At 42.3% G+C, this 21,968-nt stretch overlaps 1 long non-coding RNA gene across 5 annotated transcripts in view; it reads right to left on the minus strand.

The window, feature by feature from the left end:
* Nucleotides 1-18,718, minus strand: part of LOC106490235 (uncharacterized) — a 260,943-nt gene extending 242,225 nt beyond the window's left edge. For 4 of the 5 annotated variants that reach the window (XR_010886282.1, XR_010886281.1, XR_010886280.1 and 1 more), the window contains exons 1-2: nucleotides 5,259-5,324; nucleotides 509-570 (exon numbers count right to left, since the gene is read on the minus strand). This is a non-coding gene — a long non-coding RNA (uncharacterized lncRNA). Of the gene's footprint in view, nucleotides 1-508; nucleotides 571-5,258; nucleotides 5,325-18,702 lie in introns of those variants that run through there. The other variant, XR_010886279.1, reaches the window with a different exon arrangement.
* Between the last annotated feature and the right edge of the window lie 3,250 nt (nucleotides 18,719-21,968).

Here is a 21,968-nt window from a genome sequence, read left to right on the forward strand (position 1 = left end):
CCTTGGGCTTGCAAAATATAGATAAGCAGGTACCCTGATCCCAACATTAAGACTTCCTGATATCCAGTTTAAGTTTCCTTTGGCTTTATTTTTTTGTGTTACTATAAATTCTTGCCCAAATTTCTCAGGAGGGCAGAATTCAAATCCATTAAGATGTACCCATAAATAAAATAACAGTTAATAGGTTACTTAGATAAAGGCTTTCCATCTTAGGGCAGAGGCAAATATTAGCTAATTAATCATCAAGTTGGCATTAACTTATCTTTTGGCACCTACCATAAAATGTAAATCTAAAATGAGCAGTAGGGGGGAACAAAGAAATAAGAAGCCAACAATAGTTTTGGAAATGGATGACAAAATCCACATGTTCTGCCTCACTGCTGCTAAATTAAACACAGTGTTATCAGTGCAAAGATTAAAAAAAAGAGATTTTCCTCTGAACCTTAAGTCGCACTTCTTAGCTGCACAGGATATCACTGCAGTAGTAAAGACAGGAGAATTTACTCACCCTGAAAATGAGTGGAAATAAAAAAGAAATCTGTTCAGTTCTTGATTTCCCCAAACACAATTCTATAGAGCAGAAAAAGGAAAAAGAAAGAAGGACATAAGTTTATTTTACGTAGCAGTTACAGTGATTCCCCCCCACTCCTTCACTTCCTCTCCCCTTTCCAGGCACCATCCAAGCCACCTTTGCCTCGCTCCACCTGCAGCCTTCTCCCCGTGGAGGGCACAAGGCAGGGGACGATGGCCACCTAGCTTTCCTATACTGCTGAGTGGAAAGAGCTTGAGCAAGATCCTGGCTTTAGCAAATACTGCTCTAGGAATTATTTTGGTGCAGGAAGGATGAGAAAAGTTGTTTTCCCAACTTCCATCAGAGGGTCTCAAACTACTGAACGAAGATGAAAGAACTTCACGTGGGATTGACTTTTCTCCAATTGATTTTGGTTAGCTTTCCTTCAGTAAAGCCCACTCTTTCAGAGAGAGGCAAGTTCCAGAAACACATACATAAGGTTCAATTTATGCATCAACATGAGTAATAAAGGATGCACAGTTTTCCTGTGATTCCTTTACATATAGCTGAATTGCACCTTCTCTGCCTCTTGCTCTGTACATTAGTCAGTTCGGTTCCTGCTTGTTCTGTCACCGTTTTCTGGGATTTTGGCAGAAGCAAAAGAGGTCTCTCAACATCTCTGTCCATATGATACAGCAACAACAGCACGGAAGATGTCCAAAGGGACCTTACACTCTCCCAGACTTGTTCTCCTTGAAAAATCATGATTTATTCTCCCAATTAACATTGAAGTGTGGGAAACCTAGGCCTTAATTTATAAGCTACTCGAGGGCTTTGCTATTGTTTTCTACTGCTGTTGATTTTTGATAGCGTTACTGAATATTACTACTACACAGGACCATAAACTGGAAGCTTCAAGTTAAACAGATCTAAAGCCCATCCAAGTCAAACTACCTCTGCTACAGACTTTCTGTGAGATTTTGGGCAAGCCACACTCTTCCAGTGCATCATTTTCCCGTCTGTTAAGATAAGACAGAAAACACTGCTCTAGCTCATAGGGATGCTGCGCTGTGGGGTGCTTGAATATTATGGACCTGGAAACTATCTAAGTATTAAGATGGGGAGAGATGTTTTGATGATCTTCGAATCAAAAGAGAGATCTGCTGCAATGGTTTCTGGATTAGATACTTAATCCTAGTTTTTACCATTGACTCATTCTTGGTAAAAATCACTTAATCAACCTATTTCAGCACGTTTTCTCAGATAAACATGATGGCATGTCCTCTTCAGAAGAAAAATAGTCAGAAAAATTAATGTTTTGCAAAATACTGTTAAAAAAAGATAAACATTACTTTTGGCAGTTTTATCCCAAATCCAGATGAGAACCAACAAGAAAAAAGGGAAATGATTATACACATATCATCTAAAATTAACAAACACTCAATTCAATTTCAAGTCAAACTTTTTGCAATCACTTGTGGGTGTTCATTTGATCAAAGTAATTGTGCTCCCTCCTGCCCAGGCAGAGGCAAATAACTGCCTGGTAAAAGAGACAGAAGGAAGAACGTGCTCTCTGCACCTCCTGAAAGCCATTTTATTACCAAATGAACTGGGAATAACAGATGGGTAAAAAGGGAGCCTTAAACTATCTTCATTCCTCCCTTTAATTTGAGATATCCTAAACTACCTTTGTCTACAATGACCTCCCAGGAGTCCTACTAACATCCAAGACTCTCTAGAGTCTCTATAAACCTGGCATTGCCAGAAAGCATGAAAGCACCTGATACAGGGCAGTTCCAGCAGCCACTTGATACCTGGGAAAATTGTGGTATTCCCCAAAGCCAGGCTCAATTACCAAAAAAATCAATATATTTCTAATCAGCAGGGCAAGCAGACTACTGCGGTATAGCATGCAATCCATGGCTTCTCAGAGAGCCCCTACATCCCTATCCAAAGAAAAACCTGTTATTTTGCTAGATCCATATACTATCCCTAACAGAGTCTTTCTTTCTCTTTCTCTGTTGCCACCATGATAGGAAATCCAGCAATTCAGCATGTTGTGATCTAATGCACAAAACCCACCAAGACCTGATTTTAGCTGCATCAAAGCCAGTTCAGAGGCTGTGGTTTTCCCTCCAACTTGTCCAGCCACAGTGACTCACAAATGAACAGTAAGGAGGAAGAAAAAGTTTCTGGATCTCTAAAGAAACAGTTTTATTTTTATTTTTTTCAAGGAATCTTGCATTCATTAATTTCATTTCAAGAATGAAGTCAGATTTTTTTTTTTTTGATGTGGCTGGTTATTTGACGAGTGAAGCATTAGATTTGTGAGTTGTTCTGCAAGCCAAAACATGCTCCCTTTCATTCATAACACTGAGCTGCTCTGCGTTAAACAGTCGATTATCATGAATGAAGTGGGTGTAACTTCCTTGAAATCCTCCAAAGACCTGTCAAAGCAGAGCTACTGCAGCTCAGTTTTCTCCTTGAAGCATACAGATCATTGGTTTAATTGTTCCACAATGATCTTGAAATATGCTTTCTTGGTTCAAAGCATTAGGCGGTATCATTTTTTGAGGAGGAAAGGGGAAGGGTGGAGAATGGTGCCTCGGGATAAGAGAGAAAAGTGGATATGTGTCTCAACTATCAAATTTAGATTTTCTTTTGGAATCTAAATTGAACTTTATCCAGTTAAAAGTGTGTCAGACAAAACCTTACAAATCAAAGCCCTGGCCCGTTTTGCATGGATAATCAAGAGCCTCTGGCTCTTTTTGTAAGAGGAAATGTTTAACCCTAAAGAGAAGAGGACTGATCTTATAGTTAAAAGTGCTGGCCAGTGACTTAGAAAATTTGAATTTGATCCCAGGTCTGCCATTTTCCATCCCATTCCAAACCTTTCGGTGCTGCCCCACAATTACCATTTTACGAAGGAACATGCTGCTCTTGGCAAACTAAATTCATCTGTGAGCCTGTAGACTGAAAGACTGCACATACAGTAATAAATGAACATATGACAATCTGTGCCTATGAACTTGTTTAATATGAAGATCCTTCCAAGGATGGCCGCTATCCTTAACAAAAAGAGCTGCTCTATCTCAGCTGTTTATCTTATCACATTTTAGGACACCAGTGGATCGGTCTCGGCCTGAAATAAACCGCGATAGTGTCATTAACTTTAGACTTCAGGAACCAATTGAATATCTGATCCATTCTGATCTCTTGCCTAACATTTTTAAAGCTTGGCAATCTAGAGATGACTACAGGAAACTCAGTAAAGAAAAACAAAAATACAAGCACTAACACACTTAGAAGGGTTAGTCTCAGGAAACACTGGGGAAAGGAGCACCAGTAAAAACTACTAAAATTTCTATATTGCAGCTCAATTTTTCTGCTAAATTTCATTATCTCAGCCACAACCAAAACAACAAGAAATCTTGATGGTAGTTTCAAAAAAACAGGTTTTAAACGTCTCTTAACAGTTGCAACACTAATTATGGCTGGCACTTTTGAAAAAAAAAAAACAAAACCCTAACTGGCCAGCATTTTGGAAATCTCAAAACTGGTAACATTTTTCAACCAGCACCAGAGACAGCACTGCTTCCCACCTGCTCCCGACTCCTTTATTGCCTCTTCTCAATGAGATACCCTTCTAGAAGCATTCAAACCTGACTGGAGACTGGACTCTACAGAAAAGTATTCCCCTCTCCTTAAGACTCCAGTGAAGCAAGCCAAACATACCCAAGGCAGGGCAGGAACTCTACGGGCTCCATCTTGTAAAAATTCAAATCCCTTCCTTGCTTATGAGCACTGGGAAATCACAAGACCAGCTCCTGAGGGATTATTCTGCTCCCATTTAAGCGAACAAGAATTTTGACACTGGTTTAAAGAACAGCAAGAGCTGGCTGATGTACAAGCTGGTCTGACAGGTAGCATTTTAATTCTCATTACTATTACAGGCGTGAGGATTCATTTCTCTGTTTATCTTTAGCTGGCATTCAGTCCTGGATTTAAACCGCATCTGTGGTTGCATTGCTGTGAAATGTATCACTGCTTATGACTCACACTGAAAAGGACACATTTGTAAACTGACCCTCCATTGACAAAATCCTCTCTTTCTTCATTTGTAGGAGGCGAGATGAGGCATAGGTTCCTTGTCTGATTCATTTCCTGAGGAAATTTTTACTCTATGCATCTTTTTCAGTCCTTATTCAGTCAGAGAGTAGTGAAGTGATTAATACGAAATCCATGCTTGACACAGAGTGGAAGAAGGATTCAAATTCTTTTAAAATCAGCACTTAATTAGTTGCTTAGAAAAACAACCCATTGCCAAAAATGTGTGGGGTTGTTTGGGGTTTTTTTTTCCCCTCCTGGTTGAGAAAGCTTTTTCAATTGAAAAACTAATTACAGGCAACAGCACGCAGAGAAATGCATGAAGGACAAATCCAGCACCTTTTGAAATCAGCCCCTCGGAAGCAAGAATTAGTAACCTGGACAGAGCTCCAGGCAACGACAGCTCTCCTGCGTCTGGTACTCAATCTAATTCATTTACAGCTAGCTCTGGTCCTTTCTCACAACACAGCAGAAGCCCTAGGAGAGCTGGATATCTAACACCTCTGACAAACACAGACAACGACCAGAAAATTAAAATTGCCAGAAATCAAAGATAACACATAGAGAACCTTGAGGAAATTGCAGTAAGTTTCTTGCCAATTTTCATCTACCTGATTATTCATATCAAGACAGTACTAACCAAGTCCAGAGCGGGAGGTGACTGTGAACAATCCCCCGGGTTTGGAAGGCTGCTCAGAACTTGGCACTCGGGATCAGGCCCATTTCTGCATCCTATTAGGGTGGACAACACTAGCCTACAGAATTAGGGAGAAAAAGGAAAGTGTCCCTTCCCTTCATTTCTTCTCTCCCTCTCTCTCTCTCTCCACATTCTTCTCCTCTTGTCTTTTTCCCTGTGAGCACTGAATGATGGGATTTTTGACATCAGAGGAAAGTCATCCTTTCTCCACTCCCCCAGCTCCTCTCTGCTTCCTCCTTATACACGTCTGTTCGTTTGCATACTATATCCCTACTCAAAGAATGGGATCAGCTGATCCGACCACAGCTTCATCTAACTAAGCATCCTAAATCCTGCCCAAAGTAGACCAGACTGACTGGTTCATTCACTCTGGCAGCCTGCTACCAACAGCACTTTAAAGCACAGTTTGTAACTGCTACATAGCTGGCACCGACAATAGCAAAGTCATTGTTTAGTCAAGGTAAAGTGACCTCTATTTACTCAGACAACCCAGCTGCCTACAGGGAATAAGCAGACTTGAGATAAGCGAAAATTTGCTGGGAAAGTTTCACTTTGGCTGTGCTGACGCTTCCTACAATAAGCTAAATGTTTGGTCAGTTCCTGCCCTTTCTCCTGCAGTTTCTTCAGCCCTTTGATTTATTATCTGAGACTAGACAGCAGATGACCCCATCCTATTTCACTGAGTCTGTGGTAAGCCAAAGACAGAAGAGGGAGTTACTTAACTCAGTATATTTTCTGATCCCCAGTAAACACCCTGTTGATTATCATAAACTACTAGGCACCTGCTATAAGTTGTTTATGCATATACTAGAAAACAGCATTAACTGAATTCATGTGGGCTTTTTTGTTTGTTTGTTTTGAATGCAGCTCCTCAAAGCGCAGTCCAGCTGCACTTCAGGCTCCAGCCAGGGCTGGGGTAAGGGCTGGTGGGAGCTGACCACCACCCCAGGAACCCTGTAACACGGTGACTCAGGCATGACTCTGAGTCACAGCGCTGCTCCTGCTTCCTCCTTTCTCCGGGGGGCGGAGGTAGGAATTTCCTGCTGGCCTATCCTTGTAAATCACAACGTCCTGTTGCAGCAACGCTGCTGGGAGGGTCAGTGAGTGGGAGAACTGGAGCCGACTCCCAGTCCACCTGCTCTGGTGAAAGAGAGGCAGGCCACATAGCCCAACTTTGGCACATGCAAGGAAAAGACTGCACAGAGATAGAGTGGCAGGTCCCTCAGTCCCCTCTGCTCCACATGATGGTCCAATACACAGAACAGCCCTGACCCTTTCAGATACCTAACTACTGGCCTATAACTGCATACTACCAACCAAGCAACCCAAGAACCTAATTTTCCTCTTACAAACACCTGAATTACCCTGATATAATCCTGTTAATTTTGCTGCTTTTCTTTTTCAAGACAGCAGCATAGATGAGAAGAAAATCTGGTCTAAATGTCGGAATGGCAAACCCTATGCCTGTTTGGTGGAGGTCCTGGGACAAATCCAACATAAATTTCATCCTGCAAAAGTTTTCCCAGTTGTCCTTCAAAGTTCAACCTAATTGCAATTCTGGCTAGAAGGATTTTGCCATCACAGAGTAACCCAACAACATGGATGAGCTGTGCCAGCATAACTCTGAGACGAGCCTATGCATGACTGTGAGAAAATGGGCCATGAAGAAGGGGAAATGTATTAGCTTTGTGAAGACCTCCTTCTGATCTATTAGCTGGTGAAATGCAAGAGCAGTCCTTGGAGTAAGAAGCTGAATGATGGAAGGGATGACAGCTGCTGGCAGAGATTCTGTGCAGAATTCCTGCTCATATCCCAGGGACGGTGAGGCAGGACCAAGTTTAGCTTGCACACAACACATGTGCAAGAGGAAAAACGAGCTCACTAGACCATGGGAGACCATCCTGCCTTTGGATTCTACAAACACGGAACTGCACTGACACACAATACTGATTTACACTCCACAGGCTCACCTGATACAAGGCTATGTTGCACGCTGTTTAATCACTCTACTTAGAGTAACTGTTTAGTACCAAAGAATGATAAATAATATTATACAACAACATAAATGGTGTCTACCACAACAGAATTATACCCCTTCAGATATCCTGGCGCAGTTACACGACTTGTCAACGGTATGGACACAGTACATGGGATTTTTCAACCCATCTGGTATATATTTTTAATCAGGCACATTTACATCAGTACAGTTTCATCCATTCCAGGGCTAACATTGCCTTAGATGTTGCAAGGAAAAATATTACAGTGTTCAGCCAACATAGCCACAAAGACACATGCATGCGGGATGATCACCGCTTGAGAATGGAACTATTAACAGTTTTTTATGTCATTGATATTGGATGGGGAGTATGTGGATAGTCAGAAGATAACTGACTAAACTGGAATGAATTTTGGTGCATTCTTAAAAAAAAAAAGGTGAGGGTTTTGAGAGAGATCAAATGGTTCCAATCTGACCTTCACATCTTATCTGGAAGATAACAGCTCCTGGAGCATCTTTTGGAGCATATCACATTTGGGCATCAAAGACTTATATCTACAAAAATTTCATAAAGAGAGCTCTTCAGTCTACAGATGCAATGGCACAGAAATTAAAACTAGATACATTTAGACTAAAATTAAGACAATTATTTTTAACAGTCAAAGGCAATTAACCCCTGGAAAGCTTCTGAAGGTCTGTGGGTGGTTCTCCATCACTCAACATTTTTAAATCAAGGGTAGACTTTTTTTTTCCCTGAAAGAACTGATATAGTTCAAATGGGGAAGTCTCCTCAGCAGTGTTGCACAGGTCAGACCAGATTCTGACAAGGATCCTAGCCGCCTCCGTAACATATCTATCCATTCACCTACTGATTCCCCAGCACTGTTCTTACAGTACATAGCCTTGTTGTTCATAGTCAGTCTGTTTCCCCACACATGACCAGACCTGACCCTGCTTAGATTACAAAAGCCAGAGGGTTCAGAAGCAAGGAAAACAGGAAATCCAAACACTGAAAATCTCAGCAATAACGTTTCCTGACAAAGACCTTCAGATCTCACTCTTGGCCAACAGCTGTCTTCATGATGTCCAAAAAGGATGATTTTTATTGCAGTGAAGACTGCCTTTCTGCCACCTATATTTACCCTGTTTATTTTTCCTATACTGTGACATTTTCCCTCCTTGTTAACATCTTGATCATAAATGAGGTTAAGCAATCCAGACCTAGGAAAATATACAAAAATGCACATATTCTGTATGTTTCAAAAGCATGGTGCTTACAGGTTGTAATTCATTCTACAAAAAAACAAACCAATACCTGTGGATCACAGAAATTCCCCTTCAGGACACCAAATGGGATTGAGCACTGAAGAGCCTTTGCATTTGAACAGAAGTAAAATGACATGCTACTGCTTTAACTGCAGGCTTTAAATTGCATCACAAAATCTGGGACCACAGAGCAACTCAGAACATTATCCCTTGGGGAAGCGTGAGCAAAAGCTGAAGAGGAAAGTTTCATTTTGAAGGAAAACAACATGCTTGTTTGCCTTACTGTTTTGGTTTTAAAACTTATCCATATTTCCTGACCTAATATCATGCATATGCAAGTTCTAAGTATGGCTGTGGTGTTCATGTGAGCTCTGGGGGCCAAATCTGCAGATGGTGTAAATTTGGGTAGCTCCTATGTCATTAGGTCATAAGCGAGGACCTAGTCCTAAGTCTTTACAGAGAGCGTTAAGGGAAGTCAAGCAGGCTGAAAACGTATTTTCTTTTTGAATGGCTGGAAGTTGTTTTGCATGCAAATTTTAAATTTCATCCACTTTTTAGGTGAAATTTGACTTTTCTCCCTGGCAATAGACAGGGCACGTGTGTGCCATTACACTGCCATCTAGTGATGCGAGCCTGCAAGGCAAAAGAGCTGGCTAAAGATGGCTGACCAAAAGCAAGTGCCTTCGGCAAAGTGGTAAAGGAAAGCTCCAGAATAAAATAAAATTAAATTAAATTAAACAAAATGAATTGCAAAAGGCATGCCCAGTGATGGCCCTCAATCACTTACGGGAAAGATAGGTATTACGGTGCATAAGATAACAAAAGGTACGCAAGGGAAATGGTTTCAAAGAAGCTCATCCATTAGTTAGCTGTTATCCATGAGGACATTCAGGGCATATAAGTGTGCAAATACGGGTCTCAAAGTCCAGACGCTCAGCTGATACAAGCTGGCACTGCTGTACTGATTTATAACTAACTGCTGAGCTTAAGTTCAAGCAAAGCCTGCACAGATTTTCACAAGAGTCACCCTCCTTCAAGAGCATACATGAAATGACTTTGGCTACGTTTGTCCCAGCTCTCCAGATAGGTTCTTCAGTGTAACACCCTCCAGCACTCAGCCCTCCTCAGCTCAGCTGTACCAGACCGTCGGGGCCAAATATACTCTCTTGGTAACTGATTTCAGTGGTTTCCATCACAGACCATTCTGACAGTCTCTATCCACAGCCATGACTATGATCAATCGGTATTCAAAAAAGGATTTACTAAGCACCACGTCATACTGCTTACAGAAAATTCTCCTTATAATCCCCATGCTCAAGGACTGGGCAGCAAAGTTAAGGATTGATTTATGAACCTGAAAAGCACTGACCTTTGTGAGTTAAAACCCCAGTCCTAATGTTATACTCATCTTGAGGATATTTGTCCTCAGTGGTATGTGTGTCAGAGGGCGTGAAAGTGAGAGTGCCTTGAGGTTAACAATTGTTCATACGCATAGTGGATGAATCATATGATAACACCACAGCAACATCCTGTATAATTGTCGGGAGCCTCTATTTCTGGCAGTGCATCCCTAGGCTGTCTCATGAGTAAATGTTATTTGTGCTTTACTATATAAAACCAAAACCAAACAAAATTATACAACGGGACACTATTCTGCAGGCACTAGCCAAAATCACAAGTGCCTAATTGAGCCTTCAGTTAGCCGGTTCAATGATGAATTGTGTGATGAAGTTAAGAGGACTGAGATGGATATCTCTGCACTTCAGCTGATTAATACATGAGCAACTCTCCACATGTGAGTAACAATATTTGTGTTTCCTTAGCCACAATTGAACTCAGCGGGACTATCACATACGTAAAGATCTGGGACATCGCTTGTGAGGCAGTGGGTGCTAAGGGAGCAAGTGTTGCATTGCAGGTCAGAAGATTTATGTTTTCCTTCTGGATGACTACAAGCAAGTCACTCCCCCCTTTTCTCCCTCCCTTTGGTCTGTTTAAACCTACAGGCTTCGCTGCTCCGTGAGCAACAGTGCTGCACCAAGAGCACACCCAACCCTCCCTGCCAACCTAAACAAACACGTACCTGCGGAGAGCAGAACACAAGACAGTGAGCAACGCCAGAGCATCTCAGCAAGCCAAGGAGTTAGAGCAAGCTCCTCAGGACGCAGTAAAAATACCAAGTCCTCGTACCACCCTTATCACAAAAAGGCACCAGTTCGGCTTGGATCCCCTCGGTCAGGGTTTCAAGAGCCCCGCGGCTGCCCTGTGGCAGTCCGTGCGGTACCTTGTGCCAGGAAGCTGGTGCTGGGGCGGCACAGCTAGCGCACTCGGCTCTGCTGGGGGGTACGTGGCCGTGTGACACACTCTGCCGCCGGGAGAGGTTTGCTGTAGGTGCTCCTGCAATACGCACACGCGGGGCAGAGGCTGCTTCTTGTTTGTGCCTGTGAGGCGATGGCAGGATTTTGGCCCACGGTTTGCAACTCTGGTGCCGAAGCACTAATGAAACAGCTCAGTGGCAAACACAGCCAACGTCTTGCTCGGAATCACAGGAGCTCTGATGGAACCACAGTTGAAACGCCCTGGTAAAAACCAGGCTGATGTTGCCACAATTTTGTTTTGGATGGAATAAAGCTAGGAAAAAGCTGTCAATATTGCAAAACTATCTCCTTTAAATTTTTCGGTGTTTTGTTTTTCTTTAGAAATAACTTTTTGCTTTGACATTTACTAGTTTTATTATTATATTTGTATGTATTAAGGAAAAATGCAATATCAACATAGAAACTTTTCCATCTTTCTATACTGAATACAAACTGTATTTTAAAAATAGAAAATATTTTGATGAAACAGTAAATTCTGTTCAAACAATTTTTTTTGAAGGAGGAGAGGGACAAGTAGAGCAAAGTCTTCCTCCAGAGAATTTCTAAGTATTGGCTCTGTTTCTGAAATAGCTCAATTTGAAATCCTCCACAAGAACTATCTTCAGTGTAGCTCTAATAACAACATAAGTTTAAAATGTCACCCAAGTTCACTAAAAGATTACTGATGCTTATTTTAAGTGTTTTAACCACTATTCGCAGTAGAAATTTACAGAATATTCATACTAATAAGATTTTTAAAACAATCTAGGGGATTAGCCACACATCTTCCATTAAAATTAAAGTACCCTCGACTGCTTTAAATTCTCATGAGATTAATTTTAAGAAAGTCTATTTAATATTAACACGGAATTGGGCCAATATTAGAGTCTGGAAATTGAAACCCTTTTCATTTCACTGGAAGCAGATGGGGATTTCTGCATGTGCAGCACCCAAAAGGCACTGCTCTGGATTCTGAAGAGAATTAAAATTATTTAATTCTGTCTCAAGAAAACCAAGCAAATTAAAATCAAACAAACAAGCAAATGAGAACATCAGCAGTAGAAAACAAAAACACTTTATGAGGTCATGTTTACTGTTTGGGCTTCAGATCTTTGGATCATTTGCTCACATTTTGCTGCTTTCAAATCCCAGCCCTCAATCTGATTCCGTTTCAAACCTCAACCTGGTGTCTCAGTCTGACACAAACCCAAATTTAGACACTGCCCCCCCAGGCCAAAGGTTTCAATAAACCACTCGCTGCAAGACAGAGAGGCCTGAGCATTCCCTGTTACGAAGGAAGAAAAAAATCCAGTGCAGTTCAAAAAATATCTTCGCTGCTGCCTCCTCATTTCCTGGCTTCAGCCGAGACCGGAAATAGCTACATTTCCTGAGAAAGGCTGTTCTCAGGGGAACTTGAGCCAGTCGGCAATAAGCAACTACTGGATGTTAGGGCTGGACAAACTCATCTCGGTGGATTTTAAATTTGAGCTTGAATACCAACATTACAGCAGGAATGTATTTAGCAAGGGACACCTAGGGAGATAAGGCAAGAAGGGAGGGAGGGAGGGAAAGGGGGAGGAGATGTAAGTAACAAAGTAAGATGGAAATATGAAAGCATTAAAAAAATGAGAGAGAGAAGAGTGCTAATAACAGAGTTAGAGTCTGTGTTCAGTGAAATCAGGTGTGATTCCGTAGCCTCCGCATTTTAAAGGAGAGCCTCCTTAGCCTGTATTCTGTACGTATGTTACCTATATGGTTCTGATAGTTTGAACGGGTTTTTTTCCTCCAAAGCATAATCACATTCAACAAGATAAGCAATTTGTTAAGACAACGTAAAGTTTTGGGTTTAGCAGGGTGGGACAGATTTAATAGCCTGGAGGGAGGGAGGGAGGGAGGGGGGAAAGATGGACGAGCACAGACTCCTTCGGAGAGCTCTGTAAATAGGTGGAACAATTCACAATCCAATAAAACCCGCAGGGAAAGCCTTATCTTTCCTTCCCGCATTGAAAATCCATTCTTCCTTGGCTGCTTGTGGCCAGACAAGTCTCTAATTATTGAAAGAGGCGTACAGTCCGAAAGAGTCCGTACACCATTCAGGTAGTCATCTTAGATTGCTCTTGTCAACAGCAAATCAAAACAGTATTTCAGTTTCTACCACATTATCTTTGCAATGTTTACGGGAAAAGAGTGCTCATGGTTAGAGGCAGAGACAGCTTGCATCATATTCATCTTTTAACTCTAACCACCCAGAAGTTGGATTTCAATTCTAATCTAATTGGTTAGGTGCTTTCTAACACAAATAAAGAGGTACAGGAATCTTAAGGGGGCAAATCAATCCATCCCAAAGCAGAGGGAAATGACAGACGCTAGTGGTTACTCTTCTCAGTAGTACAGAGGCACAGCTCAGTCTAGACACCCGATTTCAGATGGCTAAACTTAGTCAAGAGAAATCTCACTCTCAGAGACGGTTTAAAGAAAAATATATATATTTTTAGTCTATGCCCTTTATGAAGAGGTATGTTTTATGGATGCACAAGAGCCTAACTCCCACTGAAATTATATAAACCGCACCAAGTGGCTTCTCATGCCCTAAACTCACACAACGAGTTTGCAGCTCTGAACCACAGATTCCTGAGAAATGGCCTACTAAGCAGCAGGCTTGGACCTGACCTCTGCAGCACCCTAAAAAGGGGATGTCAGTTGATAAATCTGTGCCGAGTTTAATTGTTGAAAATATCACCTCAACCTGACCAATATATAATCCAACCAATCTGATGAGCCTTCACAATTTTTACCCACAAAACGTCTTTGCTTTGGTAATTATCAATCACCCTTATGCAGAAAGGTTCCTCCAATTTTTTCAACTGCTCAATCCTTTGAGAGACAGATGAATTTTAATGATTTAGGTTATTAACCTAAAGGTTGATCCAGACTGGGAGGAACAGAATAATTTGTTTAATCATTATTATTATTTATAATTATTTAAGATAGGGGAGAAAAATATCACCTTAAATGTCATCATGATGCTTTTTAATTGCCTCAGATGAAATTCAGAATAATCATTGCTCCATAAATGTATACAGATCTAATTTTAAATATCCTAAGATGCTGGATATTTATCTGAAAAATGCAAAGAATGTATATTCATTACTGTATAGAGACTTAGAGACAGAAGAGAATTGATCAACCATTTATTGAAAATGAATTCTTTTCCCAATTCACAACCAGGCTGTAATTTGACATGAGGCAGGAAAACAAGCTGAGCTAAGTAATTTCTTCTTATTCATTCATTCCAGAACTTTAGTATGTGTCCTTCATGAAGAGCTATGTTTTATGGCTGCATAAGAACACACTTTTTGGCTATAGTTTGTAACATTTATGTTGTGGATAAGTGTACAGTTATCTGCATTTAGAGTGGTCACACTGTGGGATGCACTGTATACGGGAAATTTCAGTACATGAGAAATATGTACATGGGCCCACATGGGGAGCACGAATACACAGGAAATACGCGTGACTCAGTAGGTCCAAGGGGATTTTTTGAGTACATGTCTCTATGTGGGAGGGAGAGCATGCATGCACACACAAAGTAGTTCTTGAGATGAAGGGCATCTCTCTACATAGGGCTGGCATCACAAGGAAATGAGTAGCATAAAAATGGGGTATGGGAAAGGCTGGTATGTGACAACCGGGGAGGCTGCACATTCATGCTTTATGCACATGCCACAATTTGGTGATGATACAGACAGTATGAGTTACTATCAAATTTAAGAGAAATGGAAACCTTCTATTCTCCACATTGGAAAGAAACTCCTGTAAAAAAGCCTCAGAAAACAACAAACAAAAAAGTATGAATGATCTTTTCATATTTTAAGATGATGGCAAGCGTGGAACAAAGAGAGGCATGCCAAAGACCCAGCTAGCCCCTAATTCTGACTCTAATGATGAGCTGATGCTTAAGGAGAGAGCATAGGAAAGAAAGGGACAAGCAAGCATTTATAATTCTTCCAACATATCCTCTTCATTTCCAGCACGTGACAATTTAGGGACTTACTGGGCCAGAAAGTTTTTTCCCCCTCTTTTATACTATTCGATAGGTTTTCTCCTTCCATGACTTTGTCTAGTTGGCTTCTTAGATGTACCTATCCTTTTGGCACAACGCTCTGTGGCAATCACTTCCAGAGCCTGGTTATATTCTGGGTGAGAAAGGACAACCTATTTGAAGAAAAGGTGGTGTTTTACCTTAGTTCTGATAGCTGACCTATAGTTTACATAGTCTACAGGACAATCAAACTGAAGTAATTCAGAAATGATGCAGCCAGCCAAGATAGCAACAGAAACAGTGGATATGCAGATAGTATTAAATAAGGATGGTGCATAAGTTTCAGTACAAAGGAGCATTAGGTTATGCCAAATAGACAGGAAAAAGATATTAAGAGAAACAACTTAATACCCTCATCAAAACTCCCAGTTAAAGACAAACTCCGGCACCTTAGTAGACACAGTCAGTGTCTGATCTACCAGCCCTGATCGTATCCCTTTGAGCCCACCCATAAAGTCATATGGAGTCAGGCTCTACAGGACCCAAAAAGGCTAAATTTGTCTGCTGTCAGTTCTCCAAATATATCTTTTTCCATATGGCATAACAGACTGAGGTCTCTGAGCAGCAGGGAGAAAGGGAAGGCAAATCTGGCTCCAGCATGAGGTGGAATAACCCTCAAGATCAGTGGTCCTAGGCTACAGCAGCATGGACAAGGAACAGCTCAAAACATCAAGCTGGGTCAAGCCTCTACTGCTTCAACAACAGCTCTGCCACCAGGCTCCAAGACAGTGAACACAGACACAGCTGGTATCTTCCAGCCCATCCTGCTCATTCCACATGTGGGAGCGGGAGCCTGGGATTAGTCTGTAACCTTGGTTTCCCTGCAGCAGGACAGTCACCAACACCAGAATGTGCCACCTAACACCACCATATCCACTGGCTGCAAGGATGCACTCGATGACAGCATCTCTGCACTTGACAAAATAGCCTTCTTTCTGACACGCAACCTTCCACAATAAAGAATTAAACAAAAAGAGAGAAAAAGAAATACCAAGCTCCCCGTTAAATTAGTAAAAGGATCCAACTGCCCAGTGCAAGGGGAGGGGATAATGGATCTCAGTACAAAAAAGCTCCTGGTTTTGAAGCAATTGCAGTAGGTATCACTATATTTTGCCCTGCTCTGCCTTGTTTGTGCTCCATTTTCCAAGGCTCTCTGTTTTCTGAGCTGAATTAGATCAAGGCCTCCCCATTTCCCATCACATACATGTCTCCATGCCCCTGCTGCTGCTATCAGAGCTGGGGCACAGGCACTCCAAGTGCCTCCGTCTCGAGGAAACATTTGCATTTTCATTGGCACAGGTACAGCATTCAGAATTCTTTCAGGCCAGGCCAATTAAAACAAGCTGAAAACTGCTGAGGGAAGCAGTTTCAGCAAGGATCTGCTTACATTCCCCCTCTGAAAAAAGCAGGGGGCCCACTTTCTGTAACTCTCTCCCTCTCTGCACAGTGTGGGTTTTGCTTTTTGTCTTTTTTTTTCGTTTCTTTTTAAGGTGGAATAACTTCTGCCCTTTGCACAGAGGCTCCAAGAGATGGATGGCAGAACTCGGGAATGTGGCTTCATTTTAAAACTAGAGCTTGGTCTCTAATACTAACTTGAGGCATGGGAAAAAAAACAAAACAAAAAAAACAAAAAAACTGGTAACTCTCCAGATTAAAACACTTTACCTCCCTCGCAAACCTTGCATGGTATTTTCTTAAAAAGGAATAGAGCCACATAATTAGCAATCAGTTGAAGCCTAAGGCCTTTTTTTTTTTTTAAACCACCACAGAGACTATTCAATGCCTACTGGCTCTACTAACACACTCCTATTGCCCTGGTTTTCTTTTTGGACAGCCTCTTTCAAGCCTCAGATGTGTTGTAAATGCATACTGACAGGTTAAAAGACACCATTTTTATTCCCCTGAGGAAAAAAAGATCCCATCCTACTAGTGCTGCTCTATTTTCTATTCATAATCCTTAAGCGCTAGGACGAGGCACAAGGTTCTAGGAATGATGAACCATCTCAGAGTCCCAGGGAAGGACACACAGCTCCAAAGTCAAGTTTCTCCGCGCACACTCTCATCCTTGGAGGCTGCCGAAAACTGTTAATGACAGCAGCCTTACCGTGGCCCAGCTGTACTAGTCATGTTGGACACTCTTCCAAACACCTGCATGCCAGGACCCCGTGTTAAAGACAGCTATGACAGAGAAAGCACCTGCAAACGCCCTTGCATCAACGCACAGTCTGGAGGGAGAAAATGGCTAATCCAGCAGAACAAACCACAGCGTATGGATTTGCATTTGTTTTCATCTCCCAGAATGAGGCTGTGTCAATCTTAGACTCTGGCTGAAATGATTTAAAGCACGTATTGCATGTAAAATTTGGATCCATTTGGAGTAGATCCAAGATTCAAACAACCACAGAATCTAGAGGAATTTCAATCAAAAGTTCTTTCTGCCCAGTTCTACTGAAAATGATCTCACCTTGATAAATAAATATTGAGTCTGTACAGCACCTGCCACAATGTAGTTTGTATCAATGCCTGAGCGCCCAGGAGCTACTACAGTATGACTAGCAACTAAACCATAATGCAGGACTGACATATAATCTGCTCACCTAATCACCACAGCATTACTAATATGTTAATAAGAGAAGTATAAGAGATATAACAGGTGACAGCTGGAGTAAACAGTGAAAGATCTGAGACAACAAAAATACCAAATTTCTTAGATCATCCCTGATAGAAAACAATTCTCTTCTGTTCTTTTCTATTTGCTTTCAGAGCCCTGTTCTAGGAAAGAGCTGGCCCAAGGGACTAGGAAACTAGGAAATCATGACTATTCTGGATCAAAATCTTTTCCTTTTTCAAAGGCTGACGGGATGCCCTCTTCAGTGACCTCCAACAGCTCAACTTGTCACCTGCAATACAGGTGACTGCAGGGGCCATATATTGATTTAATTAGGGCAGACAAAGGAAAGACCTAATCAACCCCTAAACTACATGGAGCAGACAACCAGCATCCTGTGATCCAAGCTCTCTGTTTGGAGAATGGGGGATTATTGATTTTAAAAGGTTGGAACTGATCCTCAACTTTAATAATAATAGATAACAGTATCTTACATTCATCTGGCAACTTTTATGTTGAAGTGTCCTAAAGTACTTGAAAAGACATGCAGCTGTACAGCTCTCCTTCCTGTTGCAGCTCCTCCTCCGAATGGCATCTCTTCTCAGATATCCTGCAGGCCTGAAACAATCCCCATCCCTCTTATCCCCTAACAATATGCTTTTTATTTTTTCAGAAATCTTTCCTATTTTCTTTCCCTTAACAATGAGCTTCATTTGCTCTCCACTTTGATCTATCTTCTCACAGAAAAGCAAACAATGACAAGCAAATGTATATTAAACTATCTTCCGTACAGTGAACTCCTCTCAATGCATAATCAAGACTACATCTGGACTAAGCGGGTGATCTTCAAGGGAAATCCAGGTACCACAGAATATTGCTGTGACTGAGCTGTTCTCATGGATCAAGACTACCACCCACCTGGGACACTTCATTTTTCAGGGGCATTTGCTAAGGGCATCACCCATGTTGGGATTCTCCCAATCAGGCCCTACCAGGCATCTTTTCTTCCTGGCCTCCAGGGGAACAAAAAAAGAGAGAGGGGATCAGGAAACACTCACTTGGTTGTGTCCTGAGCAATTCCCAAGATGCGAATGAGTCTAGGCTTCCTGCTGTCCCCTCAAATATGTTATTTTCCACTCCCACCTTTTTTCCTCCTACTTATCTCCCTCCCCCCTTGCCTTCTGAGGCTGACTGAGTCAACTAGTGCAGATTAGATGCCAAGCAATGCAGGCTCTGCACAAAGATTCGACTCCCACAGACAGGCTAGGGAGATAAAAGCAGTCTAGTCAAACACTGTCCAGAGACAGCGCGCGGAAAGCTGGGCTTCCAGTGCCTCTGACTGGGTGGTGTGGCAGACCAGTGAGATTCCAGCAACTGAACTGCAAGTGCTAGGGGCATAAGCACGAAAGGCATAAGCACTTCTTCTGGTGCCTACGTTTAAATACAAACGAAAACAAAATTTCCAAAGTAACCGCTCTTTGGAGATAACCTCAGCTGCTGGAAACCGAGGTTCAGACTTCCAAGACCTGCTGCTCAGAAGTGCAATAAAATGGCCCTTCTCTTTACACTCTTCTCTTGGGACCTAATATTCCTATTCAGACATTGACAAACAATATGCCAGGTACAATCACTGCAGGAACATTTGTATTCCCTTGCTGTTGATAGTTATATGCACACACACATTTATATAGTGGTAAATACAGAAAACCATTTCACCTGCCATTGAAACCTAAGAATATTTAAAGTGAAAAATGAGGACCATTCAACAGTGCATGTCAACACTATACAAAACCATACGGGACAGGAAGTAAATATTATTGTAGCTATTTGAACCTGCACAGAGAATCTGTGGCCATTTGGAAGGTAATGTCCCACACAAAACGTGGGAAGAACCTACCTCTGTAAGACCTGCCATAACACCACACACTGCGGGTAGACAGACTTGCACGTCTGCAGTCATGCCATTCAGTCTCCTCTTGTAATGCTCTGCTGTCATTTTGCACAGTATCATCTTCCCCGTGAATGATATATAGAACATCATGCATTCGTCAGGGGCAAACAATTCAGTGACAAAGTGCCTGTCCCATCTCCGGACCTCCAAATGACCCTGAATGCAGAGGTACAGAAAAGCTTTCCACATTCATTTGGCCCATCTCTGGTTACATGATAAGAAATGAAGTTGACACAGCAATATAAACATTATTACTGACAACGTTAAGATAGACAGTGGGCATAGGTCAGGGCATAGTATCCAGGGGATACTCTATAACAGTAGCTGTCATATTTATCTCCGACTTCTTCAGAACCAGTTTTAGTAGTTGGAGACAGAGCACACAAAAGGACTATTCAGTGCAATCCATGGCCTGAAATAAAACAGATGCACTGTAGAAGTTTGCAAACTCCCCAGCACAGAAGGCTGGCAGATCTCTGCTCCGTAACTAGGGCCCATCTTCTTGGCAGCATCAGGAACCCTTCCACAGCCCTGGTGCCAGTGGTACTGCTCATGTTGTTTAGAGGAAGGACAGTGTAGAGGGCAAAGCCCTTAGTTTGGCAGTTAACAGGGATGGAGAACTGAACCAAGACCCAGGGGCCACTTGAGTTTTTAAACCCTTCCACCAATTTTGGCTGTTAAGCTTAGGTTTTCCTTTTCTTTTTCCTCCTTTCTGGAAATCACTGAGCAGACCGGGAAAGCATGTGGCAGCAAAAGCCTTCCAACTTACTATTAGTTTTACTCTACGGTAAAAAACCTGAGAAGGTGAAGGTGCAAAGAATTGATATGGAAGTCAGATTTCAGAGACTGCAGTGTGGCCCAAAGCAGTTTTGATGATCTAGTGACAGAGGATACAGCAAGCCAGATATAAGGTCAAGAACTGATCTGAGCAAGGTAAGTTTCATATCTGGAAAGCATAAGGGAACACTCAAATACTTCAGTCAGGACAAAAAGCCATCCCAGGTTTGCAATAAAATTCATACCCACTCTAAGACCAATCCAGAAGGCTTTTGTTCATAGCTGGTATTTCAGGAATGAGTACAACCAAAGGCACCTGGTCTGGTTTTACAGACTGGATCACTTTTGGAAAGGAATCAGATATGATTTGGACAAAAACAATGGAGGCCCAGACACAGAGGCTGCCCTGCGAGAGTATACCAGCTGTCTGCTCAGTTTCAAACCTCTAATCGTATTCTTGGAGAGAAAGCAAGGGGACCTGTTAGGGGTTGCTGAGCTCAGTGCTCGGGGCCAGGTCCAGACGGTGGAGCCAGCGAGCACGAGTCCTCCTCATGCAGAGGCGGCTCCATCGCCTCCGACTTAGATTTCTGGCACCAGAACAGCAGCAAACGAGACTGAGTCTCTGCACAGACACCAAGAGCTGGGAATGAGGCAGAAGGAGATTAAAAACAGTGACGTGAGCGAAGATGAAACACTGGAACTCAGGAGAAGAGCGGCAGGAAGCCTGGCAGTGCCCGGATAGGCAAAGCACCTGCTGGCACTGAACAGAGAGCTACATCTAGCAGGCAATGGGTCCCATCTCAGCCAGCATATATCAGCCTGGCTTCTCGCTGTCAGCCTGGCTGTGCTGCAGTACAACCGTGTTAAGGCCCCGCTCCAGCGCTGATGGCTTGATCCCGCAAACAGAGGCAGTTTGCTGCCTGTATTAATGCTATGTACAGAATGGACAGCAGAGGAATCCAGGTTAGCATTAATGGGAGAACTGCCCCAAAGCAAAATAAATCCTTGGAGAGAAACATATAAGACTACTACCGTTCCCTCTTTCAACTCTTTCCAAATCCTCACCCCTGCTTGCAAACTACTCAACAGCATTCAACCAGCTGGCGTACTGTAATGCCTGTTCACAAATCATTTCATCAGGACCTGGTGTTCTTCCCCTCTAGTTATTGTAAAGATTGCAAAGTTCCTTGGGCCATAGATTGTCTGTGATGTGTACGTATCACATATTGGCTTAAATTCATCAAAACAAGGTGCAGGCAATTAACTGAGGCCCCCTGTTAACAGCCTAGCCTTCTTAGGCTCGATATGAAATCAGCAGCATTTCTAAAGGTGATTCTTCCCACCTCACTGACTCTTAGGAAATCCTTGAGCAACTAACTTAGGTAGTGGTGTTAAACACCAAGAATGAGGTGGGGAGATTCATCCAGGCTTGTGACATGTGGTTCTGATCTCTATATCGAGCCTCTTGTTGCTGTCACTGAGTGCTAAAAGGCCCAATGTGGCTCATACAAATTCCCCCTCTTGTAAGGGGTTTTTGTCAGCTCCTCATAATCTTAAAAAAAAACTTTAAGTGCTGAGAGGCTTTGTCAGCTCCTC

Source organism: Apteryx mantelli, chromosome 23, assembly GCF_036417845.1.
Source record: "Apteryx mantelli isolate bAptMan1 chromosome 23, bAptMan1.hap1, whole genome shotgun sequence".
Taxonomy (NCBI): Eukaryota; Metazoa; Chordata; class Aves; order Apterygiformes; family Apterygidae; genus Apteryx; species Apteryx mantelli.